An 18,013-nucleotide genomic window follows, 5' to 3' on the forward strand; every position below is an offset into this window, starting at 1 on the left:
GGTTTTCCATGCACACAATTAAGTCATTATGGTTGCTTGAATAGTTTTGGATCACCATGTTGATATCATTTTTCCATAGCATTGCCAGGCTTCCACTATGCCCCTTTGAGCTAACCGCCAGGTAACCATTCATCTTGCAAATGTTTCTAATATGAGTAAAATTGTTAGAAAGCATATTTGTTTCACAGAAAAAGACCATATCCGGGTTTTTAGCAATGATATGTTGCTTAAGTTCCCGAACTATCGTAAGGTTCCCCAACCCATACAGTTCCAACATAAAAGCTTCATGGCTCTTGGCGGAGATGGTCTCCAGCCACTGCTTTACATAATGATAGACTTTTCATAAGCCTCATTCGAACCATTCTAGATGGGCTCTCTTTATGTTACTCTCCATTACTTCCTTTTATCCTTCTCCTTTTACATTTGTTCTACCCCTACCTTCTCGTGCTAGTTTAGTTAATCATTTCTCCAAGAGGGAACACAATGTTGAATCCTCTTCCCCATCTCTAATTTTTTCTTTCCCTTTTTGTGTCGTAGTTTTGCTTTCGTCCCTTGTTTTGTAACTCCCCTAACCCATATCCATCGCTGGACTAGGGTTAAGAGGGATTACCGGATATATCGAAACATTTCGCAAACAAAAGTCATTCATCGTCATATCATAGTAAAAAATCAACAATAAGTCCCTTTATTAAGTCAATGAGACCATAATCATGCATTAGGAAGAGTTCGGGACTAAACCGAACACACACAAAATTATTCCAAAACTTAACAATTTTTCTAAGTTATAAAGGACACACGCCGTGTGAAGAGGTCGTGTGCCTCACACGGTATTAGACACGTCCGTGTGTCTAGGCCGTGGTGAAATAGGGCATACATATTGACTTATCCACATGGCCACAAGACACGCCCGTGTGTCTAACCCGTGGTCGAAACTGACCTGGCCACACGGCTTGGCACACGCTCGTGTGTGCGCAACCATGTGGTTTGCCCAAGCTCATTTCAAAATGGCCCTCGAGCAACACGGCAGAGACACTTGCCCGTGTCCCTGCTCATGTGGGCAAAAATATGCCATTTATAAGGCCAAAATACCACCCATTTGGGTCCTCCCTACAATTCCAAAATCAAGCATCATATATGCAGCATTTTCAGCCAAATTCAACTCCAAACATGTATCGATCATGCCATTACATTATCAACAAATTCCATTCTCAATTCACCAACCAAAACATCCCAAATATATACCAAAATCATACCAATACATATGTTTCAATACTTCAAATTTACACCATTCAATCTCATGATCAAAACTTACCATTTTCTCAAATAAAAAAATACCAATACTTACCAAAATGACTGATTTCTATAGCCATTCAAAACACATCATATATATTATATTGTATCACGTATATCATACCAAGAACTCGTTCGTATACACAACCACAATCAAGGAAAATCACATGGCTGGATATATACATCACCAAACATATTCATATACTTTTAGCCCATACATGCCACACAATCAAGTCTCAAAACAATAATTACCGAAATGATAACTGGATAGTGTGATGATGTCTCCATTGACTTCCAACCAGAGCAGATCTTTGAAAAATCTATAAACATAAGAAAATACACGGAGTAAGCTTTGAAAGCTTAGTAAGTCATAAGCAATTAAATCATTTCAATGGTATTTATCAACTAATATCACAAAACCAAAATTTACAAATCTCAATTACATATACCTTCATTGTACTCGTAAATTCATATAATCACATTAAATAATTCACTTAACTTATTTATTAATGAACGTATACCCATGCTTTCAAACTCGACTAACAACTGTTAGCTTATTCATATAAATCAAGCTAACACATATTCATTTCATCGCTGACCAAACCATGGTCATTTATTACAAATCATACATAAATTTATATCAACTTCTTTATAAACACTTCCAAACTCGAACATTCATAATTTCCTTATTCACATAAACCAAATTCAGATACATGAATCATATAGCCAACTCAACCATTTTGATTTCATTATCTGCTCAAGTTTTCGAACCAAGCAATCATACATCAAAACCATGTTTCATGTTTCGTAAATCTCATATCCGAAACATAAGACCACAATTTCATATAACGAGTATATATATAACACATCATATTACTCACCCTTATTCAAAGCCATATCATGCTTTCAAACCACATCTTTAATCTTTTAAATAGCATTAATAATGATATCCAATCCAACTCATTTCATCATTCATTTACATAAATTTTTATCTACTTCATACTTAACATTATCAACCACATAGGTTTCGTACATACCTGTACCATTACATTCTTATCTATCACATTTGTCACTTCAATGCTTGAAACACTAATTCATTCGATCTTTCTTGAACATCCAACTAACTCGCACACTTAGTGCCAATTAATTAGTCGAAGCTATAATTATATCGCACACTTAGTGCCAATTAATTAGCCAAAGCTATAATTGTATCGTAAACTTAGTACCAAATAATTAGCCGAAGCTATAATTGTATCGCACACTTAGTGCCATTACATCAAACCAAACTTATATTTGTATCACACACATAGTGCCATTTACTCAGCTAATACTGTTATAATCTCATACACTCAGTGCCATTTTACTAGTCGTAGCTATTTCATTTATTGCACACTTAGTACATCAAATTCAATTCACATTTTACATACTTCAACTTCACAATCATATTCCTTTACAACTTAATTCAGCACATATAATGCATATACATTTAAATTTAATAACATTTATTTACTTATGAACTTACCTCATACTAACACGGACAGACCAAAATGACTATTCGATAATTTTCGACTTTCCCCGATCCAAAATCGATTTCCTCATTTCTTAATCTGAATTAAGCTCCCTAGGTGCCGAACTTAAAGGCTTCATCCATGGTTTCTTTTCTGCTCAACAATCGACCATGAAAAGATGAACACCACCATCTTATTGATTTGTTTTATTTATCACTAATTATTATACCAATTACAAAATTAACCTTTGTAATTTAATTATGAAACCATATAACTAATGTCCATTACCGTCCATCAACCATAATAGTGGCATAATTCCATTATAAGGACTTAGAAATTAATAAACCATAGCAATTTAGTGCTTTAACGATTAGATTGCCACTTTTGCATTCTACGAGATTAAGTTCTTTTTCATAAATCAGCACTCAAACGATGAAATTTTCAAACGAAAATTTCACACATATCAATTCACATACTTTAAGCATGAAAAATAATATTAAAATATTTTTTTAACTTGGATTTGTAGTCCCAAAACCACTATTCTAATTAGGGTCTAAACTGGGCTGTTATAAATTCTCTTCCCCTATAGGGATTTTCGTCCTCGAAAATCTTACCAGAAAGTATATTAAGTGTAACGGCCCAAATTCCAGTGTTGTCAGATAGTGATTCGAGATCACTAAATTCGAAAAATGAGTAGAAAATATTATTAATTTAATGAAAATAAGTTAGATGTGAAGTGAGGAAAATGATTGAAATAGTGAATAGTATTTTATAATAAATACTAAATAAATTGGAAGTTAAAACGAGGTATTCAGACCTTGGAATATTAAACCGAGCCATAAATATTTTTATAAATATTTATGGAGTGTTAGTAAGTTAGTATTAATGTTTCGTCAAGAAATTTTAAGGTTTCGATAGTCAATTGGGTAAAAAGGACTAAATCGAATTAAGTGCAAAATTGTGAAATGTGATTAGATAGCTCTAGTAATAATTAAAAGAGGACTAAATAGGCAATTAAACACTGCTATTGGTTTGGACAGCATGTGTGTGCAGGAAATATTGAAATTACGTGTGAACAAAGGGTAAAATTGGAAAAAGAAGTAAAAATTGAATAGTTAAAAATGGGATGTAATTGGAAATCTAGAGATTCCTTCAATTTTCTTCATCCTCTTCAGCTAAAAACAGCCATTGAAGAAAACTTAGATCTGTTTTTTCATATTTTACTACAAGTAAGCTCAATTCTTGATTATTTCTTGTAATTTTTGTGTTTTTGAGACTTTTACAACTTGGTCCACTTGTTTAATTCATTAGTTTTTGATTTCATGGATAATTTTGAAAGTTTCCATGAATAAGTGCTGAAAGTTTATGATTAATTATCATGGAATTGAGGTTTTAATTTTATTATATGATGATTTTATGAAGAGATTTTTATAGAAATCAATTTTTATGATCTATTGTGAAAGTTGTTGGAATTAGGGTTTTGTGATGAAATTTTGAGTGTTAAAGGCTTTGAAGTAGTTTATAATGTCTTGATAAAGTGTTATTTTAGAGGAATTACCTCAATCGATGAATGAATTGAGCAGGACTAAATTGTAAAAATTGAAAAGTTTGAGGTAATAGTGTAATTTCAAAAATTTAAGGGCATAAATTGTGAATTAGAATGTAATTGAAATAGATGCTAATGAAGGAATGATTTTATAATTATAGATCAAGAAAACGAAGTAAATTGTGGAAAGGAGAAATTGCAATAATAGTCCCTGAATTTCTACGACTTTTGCAAATTAGCCCAGGTAAGTTCATGTGGCTAAATTTTAGTGATCATTGTTATTTTTATGAATTTTTTAATAAGTTATACTATATAATTATGATTAAACCATGAATAATATAAAAATATGAAATTTATGAAATGATCAAATTGAATGAAACATTGGATTGAGTACCTCTGTTCTGTCCGGTGACAAATGATGAATTGACGGAAAAAGACCATAGTTGGACTATGGCAACAAATGATAAGCGATATCCGTATAAGACCATAGCTGGGCTATGGCATCGGAAAATAAGTGATAAATGATTCCCGTATAAGACCATAGCTGGGTTATGGCTTCGGATTAAAATGATACAAGCGATTCGTATAAGACCATAGCTGGGCTATGGCATCGAAGAAATGTGATAGGTGCTCCCATGTAAGACCATATCCGAGATATGGCATCGGTATGATATATGACTCGTGCAAGACCATGGCTGGGCCATGGCTTCAGAAAGTGAAACGTGATCATGTACAAGTCTATAGTTTTATTATGGCAAAATGAAGACAAAGTACTCAATTCCGTATAGTTTCTTAATTTGAAAAGAGATGGTAAGTAATAAATAGGCCCAAAAGAATGAAGTTTAAGTGTGAGTAATGTTGAATAATACTAAGTGTAATCGATTTGGTTTGTGAATGACAGGAGAAATTAGTGAATTATATATGATATGAATGCTTTACCATATTTGGTAAGTTTATTTTTTTTTAGCCTATGAACTTACTAAGCTTTCACTAGCTTACTTGTATGTGTTTGATATGTCATGTAGATTAACGTGGACACGGAGGATCGAATCATCACCAAAAATCACACTATCTAGACGTTCTCCGGTAGTTTTCAGGCTATTACCTTTTGATTTATATGGCATGTATAAGTATTTGGTTGGATAAGTTATAGATGGTTATAGTATATTAAAAGGGGATGGCAAATGTGTATGAAACTTAGTTTAATCATTAAGTAGTAGTGTGTTAATATCAAATACATATTATGGGCATAAATTGGTTGATTGGTTGGTTGCAAATTGTATATAATTGTGTTTAAGTGCAGGTAATAGATGAAAGGGTGAGAAAAGTGGCCTAAAACGGCCTATTTTCGCCCACATGGCTAGACATGCGGGTGTGTGTCTAGGCCGTGTGTGACACACGGTAAGCCCACAGACGTGTGAAATGACCGTGTGTCCCCTGCATCCTTAAATGTGAAGTTAGGATAGTACACAGGCAAAAGACGTGGTCGTGTGTCTTAGTCGTGTGAAGGACACAGGTTTTAAGCATGGCCGTGTGTCAAAAACGTGTGAAAATGGCTTAAAAAGGGTGAAAAATCAGTTTACCACTCAGCCTAGCCACATGGGCGTGTGCCCAGGCCGTGTGCCCCTTTGATATTTAAGAAATTGCAAGTCAGAATTCCACACGGGCTGGCCACACGGCCATGTGATCCCTACGGGCTAGCCATACGGCCATGTCCTAGGCTACGAGCGTTTGCCCCTAACTTTAAGGAAAATTTTCTAAAGTTGTCAGTTTAGTCCTGAACTATTTCCAAAGCATGTATTGGGCCCCGTAGGCCCATATTAGGGATTTGGAAAGAATTGATTTGGAATACAAATTTTATGACTCGATTTTGTATAAATGATAGTGTATAAATTTGGTAATACTTCGTAACCCTATTTCGTTGACGGATACGGATTAGGGGTGTTACATTAAAAATTTGCTTCCACACAATATAATTCAAATTCACACATAGCTTTGGATTTCATATCTCTTTAATCTCATAACTAAGATTTTGATCTATCTTCCGCTATACATCATATCAAACTGAATGTGCTTCTAACTGTATTAAGTTACCTTCATTTTTTAATTTATCTCGCTGATGATATTAATCTCATGAATCATTTACTCACAAAGCTTAATCCTGAAACAACAGAGTTAGGTAACTATCACCATACAATACCTCATACAATGTCATTTTTATACTCACCTAACAGTTTATCAAACAGCAATAATTTTTCTTAGTTGCTTTGAAACTCTAAAACACTGTGATACATAAATATTCCAAGAATTTGATTTACGTTTCTCGATTTCAATGTAATCTCATACACACAGATAACTGTAATTTCCCTCAGAATTATTATATGAGTTTCAGTTCTTAATCCGAAACAATAATGACTGGCACCATAGGCAGACTTACCATCACAAGAACGGATAACTCAGTTGTTTTATCAAAAGAAAAAATCTATACGTACCGAGAGATTTCTTCAGACAGTTAACAATGTTTTGAATAACTCTATCTTTTTCAATAATAAGGATAATTCTGATACAGAATTCATCCACACTCTATTTCTATAATCAACAAAGTCAAAAATATCACATTTCACACTCATCATTGATATCATATCTCGGACTGTTGTATATCTTGTTAAATCCCATATGAACAGATAAACTACCACTGAGAGTTTCTTGTAGCATTGTTCGTAGAGCTTTTCAGTATACACTCTCTATCTCGAAATAAAAAGTAATCATCGATACCATATCTAAGGCTTTGAATCAGAAATCAATTTATGCTGAACCCCTTTTTAACTTATAATTCGCTAACACATTTCTGAGTTTCACAACTTCACTAAATAAACATTTATACAACCTCTAATTCATCTAACAACTGTTCATTACCTGATAAGATCAATCACTTATTCATCGCTCAAGAAGCACACAAAATTTTCCCATTCAAAACATCTGAAACTATAATAATTTTTTTTGGATAAGAATCACTTACAGACTTACAAGTTTTTCGACAATTCGAGCTAACTTTGCCATGCCAAGTTCGGATCTTTCTCTAACATTAAACATTTTAAACTCTTATAGTTATTATATATATATATATATATATATATCACATAACTCTTTATTCAACTCGGGTAGAACCAGAACTGACATTTCGGTTGATAATGTCTCCATGCAAAAGATAGCTTCAACATTCAAACTAACTTTAATTTACCACAACATTTCTCATATAGTATTATTCCAATAGATATAATTTTGTATTAAATCTTTAAGAATACAAATCCTTCTTCCAATCTGTCCTTCAATTCACAAATGTACGTTTAAAGTTCATTTCCAGTACGGTGGATAGATTCAAACATATATAACTCAAATAACTTTAATCAAATAATTCAGATTAGACTAAACCACTGAATCAGTATTTTCGAAGAAATCTTTTCTTCTCGTTTAACAAGATAACCCAGATATATCACTATACATATGCCACAATCATCAAATAGAAATCATAATGTCATAATAAGACCGACGTCTTACCCGTAATAATAGATAATATCCCAGCTGTTAATAAAGCATCTGAACCCAAAAGAAAATCAAATATGGTTTAAACAGCAATCAATGCAAAAACACAACTTCTATAACTCTGATGACGGTACCACTATACTTTCACATTTCGAACCAAAAATTATAGTCATAATAGACATAGTCATCTCTGTCAAATAGATATCTCTTGGAGATAATCATATGGAATCATAAGAAAACTGGAATAGTAAAATTTCAAGGTCTGAAGCTACACAGAATATCAGAAAGTTACAACCTATATAGAATGATATTTAAATCCACAGTAACAGAAAGAACAATGTCACTCATAAATATTTAAATCCATAGTAACAGAAGCAATATAATCTTCATGTATATTCATCAGAGCAATAACTAGTAGAAACAAAGTATTAGCCTCATACGAACTTTACATCAATGTTCATATTCACTCAAGGGAATAAATACCAAAGATGGACATAGCAATATCGAACATAATCCAAATAGACCAACCATAACTTCATCTATTAGTATGTTTAGCTCATGTTCTCAGGCGATAAGAATTCTTTCTGAAACTAAACAGTCACATATACTTCTAAAGATAAATGTACACATAAAATGTCCAGAAGAAGTCATAGTAACTGCCCGACTATAACCACTGCACTCAGCCATCAATATAATTCAAACCTTATTCAATTGTCTAATTTTGTCATCATTAAGTTCATATTATCCCATCAATAATATAAATCAATTCAAAAGAACTTTCAAGTAATATCTTTCTTTAGATATCATACTTGAATACTTTTATTTCATCGAATTCAACTTCTTCGTTAACAGTGACTTTGCATAATTTGAATACTCTTCAGAATTTTTCAATATCTTCTTTAGTACTATCTTCATTTACTGATTCATTCTCTTTTTTGACTACATTAATAATCTTTCAAACACTGACATTTATAACTCCACACTTGTGAGCTTATTCACCCAAATATTACAAATTTCATTGTAACATTTTACTGATAAAGGGTTGAGGGTAGTAAAGCTTCAAATTAACTCTCTCATACTTACACTTAACACATACTATCACAAATAGTCAGTTCATTTCTAATTTCACATTCTGAAAACATTTAATAAACATTTGCTTTTAATCGCTTTTATTCTTAACACATAGTTCATATGCCAACTCAAATCATTAATCCACGATCAAAACATTTCATATAGTAATCATTATCCAAATATTATAATTCATATGCTCATATAATTCTAACATTATCAATAACAAAAGTCATACTCTTTGATCCATTCCTTTATGAGTTTCAACTCATAATCAAAACATTTCCATTCAAACATCTGAGTACACATTCCATACTATCAGAATTAGCTCGGTTGGAAAACTTATCTATCTCATCAAAAGAATTTTCATCAAATTCGGGAGATATCACACTATCGCAGGTTAAATATAGCATGTATATCTAGACTCACATACGCTATGGTAGTTCTAGAATCGACTAAACCATGGCTTTGATACCACTAAATATAACACCCTAACCCGTATCCATCTCCGGACTAGGGTTAAGAAGCATTATCGGAATATCAAAACATTTCGCAATCAAAAGTCATGCATCGTCATATCATAGTAAAAAATCAACATTAAGTCCCTTTCTTCAGTCAATAAGACCATAAACATGCATTAGGAAGAGGTCGAGACTAAACCAAACACACACAAAATTTTTCCAAAACTTAAAAATTCTTCTAAGTTGCAAAGGACACACGTCGTGTATCTCACACGGCATTAGACATGTCCACGTGTCTAGGCCGTAGCGAAACAAGGCATACATACTGACTTATCCACATGGCCACAAGATACGCCCGTGTGTCTAACCCGTGGTCGAAACTGACTTGGCCACACGGCCTGGCACACGCATGTGTGTGCGCGACCGTGTGGTCTGCCCAGGCTCATTTTGAAATGGCCCTCGAGCAACACTGGCAGAGACACACACCCGAGTCTCTGCTCGTGTGGGAAAAAATAGGTCATTTACAAGGCCAAAATACCACCCATTTGGGTCTTCCCTACAATTCCAAAATCAAGCATCATATATGCAACATTTTCAACCAAATTCAACTCCAAACATGTATCGATCATGCCATTACATTATCAACAAATTCCATTCTCAATTCACCAACCAAAACATCCCAAATCTATACCAAAATCATACTAATACATATGTTTCAATACTTCAAATTTACACCATTCAATCTCATGATCAAAACTTACCACTTTCTCAAATAAATATATACCAATACTTACCAAAATGACCAATTTTTATAGCCATTCAAAACACATCATATATATTATATTGCATCACATATATCATACCAAGAACTCATTCATATACACAACCATAATCAAGCCAAATCACATGGCTAGATATATACATCACCAAACATATTCACATACTTCTAGCATATACATGCCACATAAACAAGTTTCAAAACATTAATTACCGAAATGATAACCGGATAGTGTGATGACGACTCCATCAACTTCCAACCAGAGAAGATCTCCGAAAAATCTATAACATAGGAAAATACACGGAGTAAGCTTTGAAAACTTAGTAAGTTATAAGCAATTAAATCATTTCAATGATATTTATAAACCAATATCACTAAACTAAAATTTACAAATCTCAATCACATATACCTTCATTGTACTCGTAAATTCATATAATCACATTAAATAATTCACTTAACTTATTTATTAATGAACGTATACTCACGCTTTCAAACTTGACTAACAACCGTTAGTTCATTCATATAAATCAAGCTCACACATATTCATTTCATCGCCGACCAAACCATGGTCATTTGTTACAAATCATACATAAATTTATATCAACTTCTTTATAAACACTTCCAAACTCGAACATTCATAATTTCCTTATTCACATAAACCAAATTCACATACATGAATCATATAGCCAACTCAACCATTTTGATTTCATTATCTGTTCAAGTTTTTGAACCAAGCAATCATACATCAAAGCCATGTTTCATGTTTCACAAATCTCATATCCGAAACATAAGACCACAATTTCATATAACGAGTATTTATATATAACATATCATATTACTCACCCTTATTCAAAGCCATATCATACTTTCAATCCACATCTTTAATCTTTTAAATAGCATTAATAATGATAACCAATCCAACTCATTTCATCATTCATTTACATAAATTTTCATCTACTTCATACTTAACATCATAAACCACATAGGTTCCGTACATACCTGTACTATTACATTCTTATATATCACATTTGTCACTTCAATGCTTGAAACACTAATTCATTCGATCGTCCTTGAACATTCAACTAACTTGCACACTTAGTGCCAATTAATTAGTCGAAGCTATAATTATTTTGCACATTTAGTGCCAAATAACTAGCCGAAGCTATAATTGTATCGCACACTTAGTGTCAAATAATTAGCCGAAGCTATAATTGTATCGCACACTTAGTGCCATTACATTAAACCGAACTTATATCGGTATTGTACACATAGTGCCATTTACTCAGCTAATGCTGTTATAATCTCGCACACTCAGTGCCATTTTAATAGCCGTAGCTATTTCATTTATCGCACACTTAGTGCCTCAAATTCAATTCACATTTTACATACCTTAACTTCACAATCATATTCCTTTACAACTTAATTCAGCACATATAATGCACATACATTTCAATTTAATAACATTTATTTACTTATGAACTTACCTCGTACTAACACGGACGGACCGGAATAACTATTCGATAATTTTCGACTTTCCCCGATCCAAAATTGATTTTTTCATTTCTTAATCCGAATTAAGCTCCCTAGGTGCCGAACTTAAAGGCTTCATCCATGGCTTCTTTTCTACTCAACAATCGGCCATGAAAAGATGAACACCACTATCTTATTGATTTGTTTTATTTATTACTAATTATTATACCAATTACAAAATTAACCTTTGTAATTTAATTATAAACCATATAACTAATGTCCATTACCGTCCATCAACCATAATAGTGGCATAATTTCATTATAAGGATTTAGCAATTAATAAACCATAGCAATTTAGTGCTTTAACAATTAGATTGCCACTTTTGCATTCTACGCGATTAAGTTTTTTTTCACAAATCGGCACTCAAACAATGAAACTTTCAAACGAAAATTTCACACATATTAATTCACATACTTTAAGTACGGAAAATAATATTAAAATTTTTTTTGACTTGGATATATGGTCCCGAAATCACTATTCCGACTAGGGTCTAAACCGGGCTGTTACATGTTCACTCATTGTTTCCCTTATTAACATCCTTTGAGGTTGTTAATTATCCAATATTTCAATTCTGTTTCTTCAATTTCCTTTGTTTTGATTAGACCCTCCTAACTGTACTCTAAGCCAGTTTCCATACTGAAAGTTAAAGTTACTCGTATTGAGGTGTTCATTTTTCTTGTCACATTTCTGAGTGGAATGTCCAATGAGGCCACATATGTAGCAGAAAACTGGCAATCTCTTATTCTTGAGGGTGCAAATAATGTCACTTTCATCCCTACCAACCAAGTGAACAATCCTACGGAAGGGTCATGACACGTCAATTTTAACTTTTAACCTTATAAAGCTTATCCATCCTCCTTCTCTATCTCTCCAATCTACACCCACCATATCTCCGATTGTCTTCTCTATGTCGATGGCTATCTGTCTGTCCATTTGTTCTAGGGGGTTATGAAAAATCTTTATCCAGAAAGGATTAATATTAAACTCATACCCCTCAAGTTTCTGCCCCTTAATGAAAGGTAGCATCGCAAATAAGCATTGGTTGAACAACCATGGCATCAAGTTTAAGATTCTCATTCTATCTTCAATGTTTCCAAATTTCACCAAAATCACATCTTCATTAAGAGCTACAAAGATAACTTCATCCTTTGTGAACCATAGTGATTTTAGAACCTAGTACATTGCCTCTCTATTTAATTTTTCCTTTGCCATAATCTTCCCCACTGCCTACGCTTCATAACCCTGTAGATTTTCATTATTTGTTTTGTACTTATCACCCTCTTCGAATCCTCTTCAGAAAAGTTCAGTCGTTCTAACATCTCATTATATCCTCCGCCATTCTCGAGGGGAATGAAACTGGAAAAACGTTTGCCAAAGGACCAAATGGACCAAAGCCCAGTTCTACAAGTAACCAAGAATCTGCTATAGAAACTGTAGAGAGAGATATGGTAACAAAACAACCTACAGAAAAAATGAAAAAATAAGAAAAACCAAAAAACAGGCGAAGAATAACCGAGCTAATACTAATAACTAATTAAAAGAGCCTAAATGACAGAAAGATAAAAAAAAAATACCTAAATCAAAAAATGATCAAACAGAGTAACCTGTGAAAAAATCTCAATAAAAACAATCATAACCACAACAAAAGAAACCCAGGATACTCAATACAGAAGATAAAAACGAAACAACAACAAAACAAAACTCCTATCAAAATTAAAGAGAAGGAAATAGCACGAAAAATACGAACAGAAACAACTAAAACCCTATATATGGAAAAACTACGTACTTAAAGATAGTAAAAAGCATGCAACAAAGAATCGTCTTGTAATAAATGCATATAATTAAAACCCCAAGAAAATAATTTTTCATGCACATTACATAGAAAAGTCAAACTTTCTAGCTATTAATGCATGTGAAAGGGGCGATTTCCATGCAAGAAAACGAGAGTTCATGCAAGAAAGCACGTAAAATGTAAGAAAACACATAAAATAAAGAAAAATAGTACACAAGGCGTAACGACAAGATTCACCGATTCATGAAGACCACCGTTCTCCGAAGCACTCCCATCGTAGATTTGACACAATGTCTACATCCACGTTAATTTCCACCGTACTATCCTCGGTTAGAACACTGACCCCGTCTTGGAAACTCCACTATACAGGGACACACAAAAACACACCTCCACTACCCAATTATTCAATTAAAGAATAAAGGAAGACACTCTAAAATAGAAAACAAGAAAAACAATCGCACCAATCTTGGAGCAAATGTTCACGGGCTCTCTCCTCCTACTAGTATTGTTATTTCGATAATTATTATTTAGTTAAGGGGTAATACTTAAAATGCATGAAATGTTATAAAAACATACTCATATTATAAATTAGAGTTAATGATTTTTATTTTAAATTAGTCCCAAAATTTCAATACATTCTAATTATATCCTTAAACTATCGATGTTATATCAATTAAATTATTTTATCATTAATAATTAATTTAACCGTTAAAAGTCATGCCAATTCTTGTGGCATAAGTTAAAATGAAAGTTTTAAAGAAAAGTAAAACATTACTACATAAATTTTAAAATTAATACTAAAATAAAGTTAAAAAAAAGAGATTGTAAAGTTTGAAAATCTCAAAATCAAGATTTTACAATATTCATTTTTCTTTATTTTTTTCATTTTAAACTATAACAAATAAGATCTGACGACTCATTTAGCTATTAAATTAATGATTTTAGTAATGAAAAGGCCTTTTGATATAACCTAATAGTTTGGGGATGTAATCAAAATGTTTTAAAATTTAGGGACTGATTTAAAAAGGAGATTACTTTATGGATGCAGGGTGAATGTAACAGTCCATTTTTAGTGGTGTTAGAAGACAAAAAATCTGACGAGTGAGTCCATAAATATTATTATTTAATATTTACGAGTCAAATATAATATTATATTGAATTTTGATTTGATAATTTTTGCTAATTGAACGAATAGTTAAGTAAAGTGGTTTGTCCCTAAAACCAAGTGATTTTGAAAAATAAGATATTGGGACCTCATTTCCGTAAACCAAGCCCGTAAATATTATTATTAAATGGTTACAGAGTTTTTATATAGGTATATTTAAATTTGGTCTGGAAATTTTAGTGATTTGATAGTTAATTAAAGGACAAGGACTAAATTATAAAAATCACAAAATTCAATCGCTTTTAGTTTAAAAAGGGCTAATTGATTATAAAATCATAAGTTGGTGACTTTAAATGGTAAATAATCCTTAGTATCTATAGTGGACGGTTGTAAATAGATAAATAAAGAGTTTATATGTTATTTTTATATTCAAATATTAGTTAAGTTATAATAAAACAAAAGTAAAAACATTTTTGTTCCTATTCATTCATTCTTCTTCCACCGAAACTAAAAAGAAATAAACACCATAGCTAAAGCTTAGTTCCGCCAAGCTTTAAATCAAATGCATCGTATGTATTTTTCATTTGTTTTTAATAATTTTTATGTTTTTGGGATCGTTGTAACTTAATCTAGCTAATCTAGGGACTAATTCGTAAAAAAATTACATATTTTAAGTTATGTTAGGATGAAATTATGATGTTTTTGAAGTTTGATGACATATTTATAAGTTTGATATTTAAATAGGACTATTTTGTAAAGTGGGTTTGATTGATTTTAAAGTTTAAGGATTAAATTGTTAAAATAGGAAAGTTGCATGAAATTATTGTAAAAAATGATAAATATGGGCTGTATAGGGACTATAGAGCTAGCTTTGATTTGGTTAAATTGTGATAGATTTGAAAGTTTTGGGTTTAGGAACCAAATTGAATTAAAGGTAAAAGTTTAAGATAAAAGTGTAAAATGTTGATAAAGAGTTAACAAATGTGAATAGTAACATGTACTATGTAAAAGATGTTGGTGTTACAGTATCAAGCACTCTGTGCTGGTGTTATATTTATCATGTACTATGTACTAGTGGTGGATATTGTATCAATGGCTTGAAATTCTGCATGTGTTACGGGTTCTATAAAGCTTGTGTGAATAGCATCGTGTATTGGTTAATGTCCCATTTGTCAGCTTGTGTGAGCATTACCCTCCCGCATATCTGAAGTCAATTTACCATTGTTATCCAAGCAAAACAATTAATTATTGAAATGGAAATGAAACAAGATGACATGATGAATTATGTTACTTTGATTATAATTTGGTATATGAATCTTGACATGTTATGTTTCGATGATTTGATTTATCCAAGCTTAACCATTTGACATGGTACAAACGATGAAACAAGGCAAATGAATGTAATTTCTATGTTATGCTTGAATTGTAAACTTAAAATTGACAGGTATGTAATGTTTTGTTTTATGAACTTACTAAGCTTTATGTAAGCTTACCCTATTTGTTTGTTTTGGCTCGATTATAACTGGCATGTAAATAGAGTTTTGTATGTTTATGTTAATAGGTATCTTAGTGATGTTTTATGTCATTTGAAGTATATAATATGTATATTGATGTAATTCTAATTGATATTTAAAATAAGAAAATTAAATTTAAAATGTATGAAATATATAGAGATTTAGAACATATTTAAATTTTTATTCTATAATTTGACACAAATAAATAGTTATTCAAATGGAAAGGCAGTTGATTTATGCTAAACTTTTATAAAGTTTGAAATTATTGGTTAAATTTGCTTAATTAAATTGAAAATTTTAGTACCAAAATAGTTTCTACAAAATCTTATAAAGTTTGAGATTATTGGTAATAATAAATTTAAATTTTTAAAAAATTATTTAATCTTATTAATATAATATGTTAAATAGTTTTAAATAAAAAATAAGGGTTAGTATTTGGTATAATGGTAACTTATTTTGAACTTTTCATATTTTTTAACAAAAAATAAAATGATAACTTGTTTTTAATATTTATTTATTTTATTTAATGGTTTTTGTTGAAAATTTCAGATTAACGCATAAAAAATATTATCAAATACACTCTAATTCTTACCTTAATCAAATTCTAATATTTTCTGTTTATTATAATTCAATATTGTAATAATCAAATTAGATAAATCGATTGATTCAATTAAATTCAAAATTGGTATATCTATATCATCGGATTAAAAGACTTTCGAACTAGCTAAAAAATTGATTGAATGAAAATAGATTTGGAAAGTTAACCTCATAAATTTATATAAATTCCTAAAAAAAAAATTAAAATGAACCGAATTTAAGCTTTGTATCCAATATTTAAAAATTGATACCGTCGAAACCATTTTTTTATTTAAAAACGGGGATCGACTTTTTGAAAACAAAACGTGAAGTCGCCACCAATATTTTTGTTTAGGTGTGATTGGCTCACCTGATAAAACAATTTATTAAATCGATTTTGGTCTACGTAAATTTAATTAAAAAATGGGTTCGGGAGCCGATTACGTATGAGGAAGGGTTAGCACCCTCACTACGCCCAAAATTGGTACCGAATTGATTAAATATTGCCATTATGTCCAAAATTAAAAAAAAATAAAATATGGTTCCTTTTAAAACTTTTGAGTGGTTCGAGTTGGTCGTCAAAACTTTCTCGTTTCAAGGGTATACAGCATCACGTACGGCACGATAAGACACGGTCCTCCATACTCTCGAAAACATGATAAGCTTTTGACTTCCAAAAATTTATATGTTGCAAATCGCAAAAGGATGCCCAATTATTTAGTCCAACGAAAAATCGAAACCCGGCACGGTAGGGCATGATTCCTTGAACTTCCAAACATTGAACATTGCCTTGCTTTAAAATTTATAAAACACGAGTGAAATACTAAAGGAACATTCAATTATTTGGAACAAACCGGAAATCAAAAACCAGCACGATAGGGCACGATTCCCCGAATTTCCAAACCTTGAACATTGCCTTGTTTTAGAATTTGGAAAACACGAGTGAAATTCTAAAAGAATATTCGATTATTTTGAACAAACGAGAAATCGAAACCCAACACGGTAGGGCATGATTTCCCGAATTTCTAAACATCAAATATTGCCTTCATTTTAAGGAATTTTCAAACGAATAATTATAAAACCAGCTTGAAATGCATTAATTTGACTTGAAATAAAATGGAATAATTAGTTTTAAAGAGTTGGAAATTATAAAGTGATATTTGTAAACCAAAAGGAAAAATAAAAATATGGGATAATATGCATGTATGAAATACTATGATGGATGAATGAAGATAATATAATTCATTTAATCAACTAACAAAATAAACAATTAAATTCAACCAATCTAAGAAAAATATTAT

The sequence above is a fragment of the Gossypium arboreum genome, chromosome 4 (assembly GCF_025698485.1).
Source record: "Gossypium arboreum isolate Shixiya-1 chromosome 4, ASM2569848v2, whole genome shotgun sequence".
NCBI classification, from domain to species: Eukaryota; Viridiplantae; Streptophyta; class Magnoliopsida; order Malvales; family Malvaceae; genus Gossypium; species Gossypium arboreum.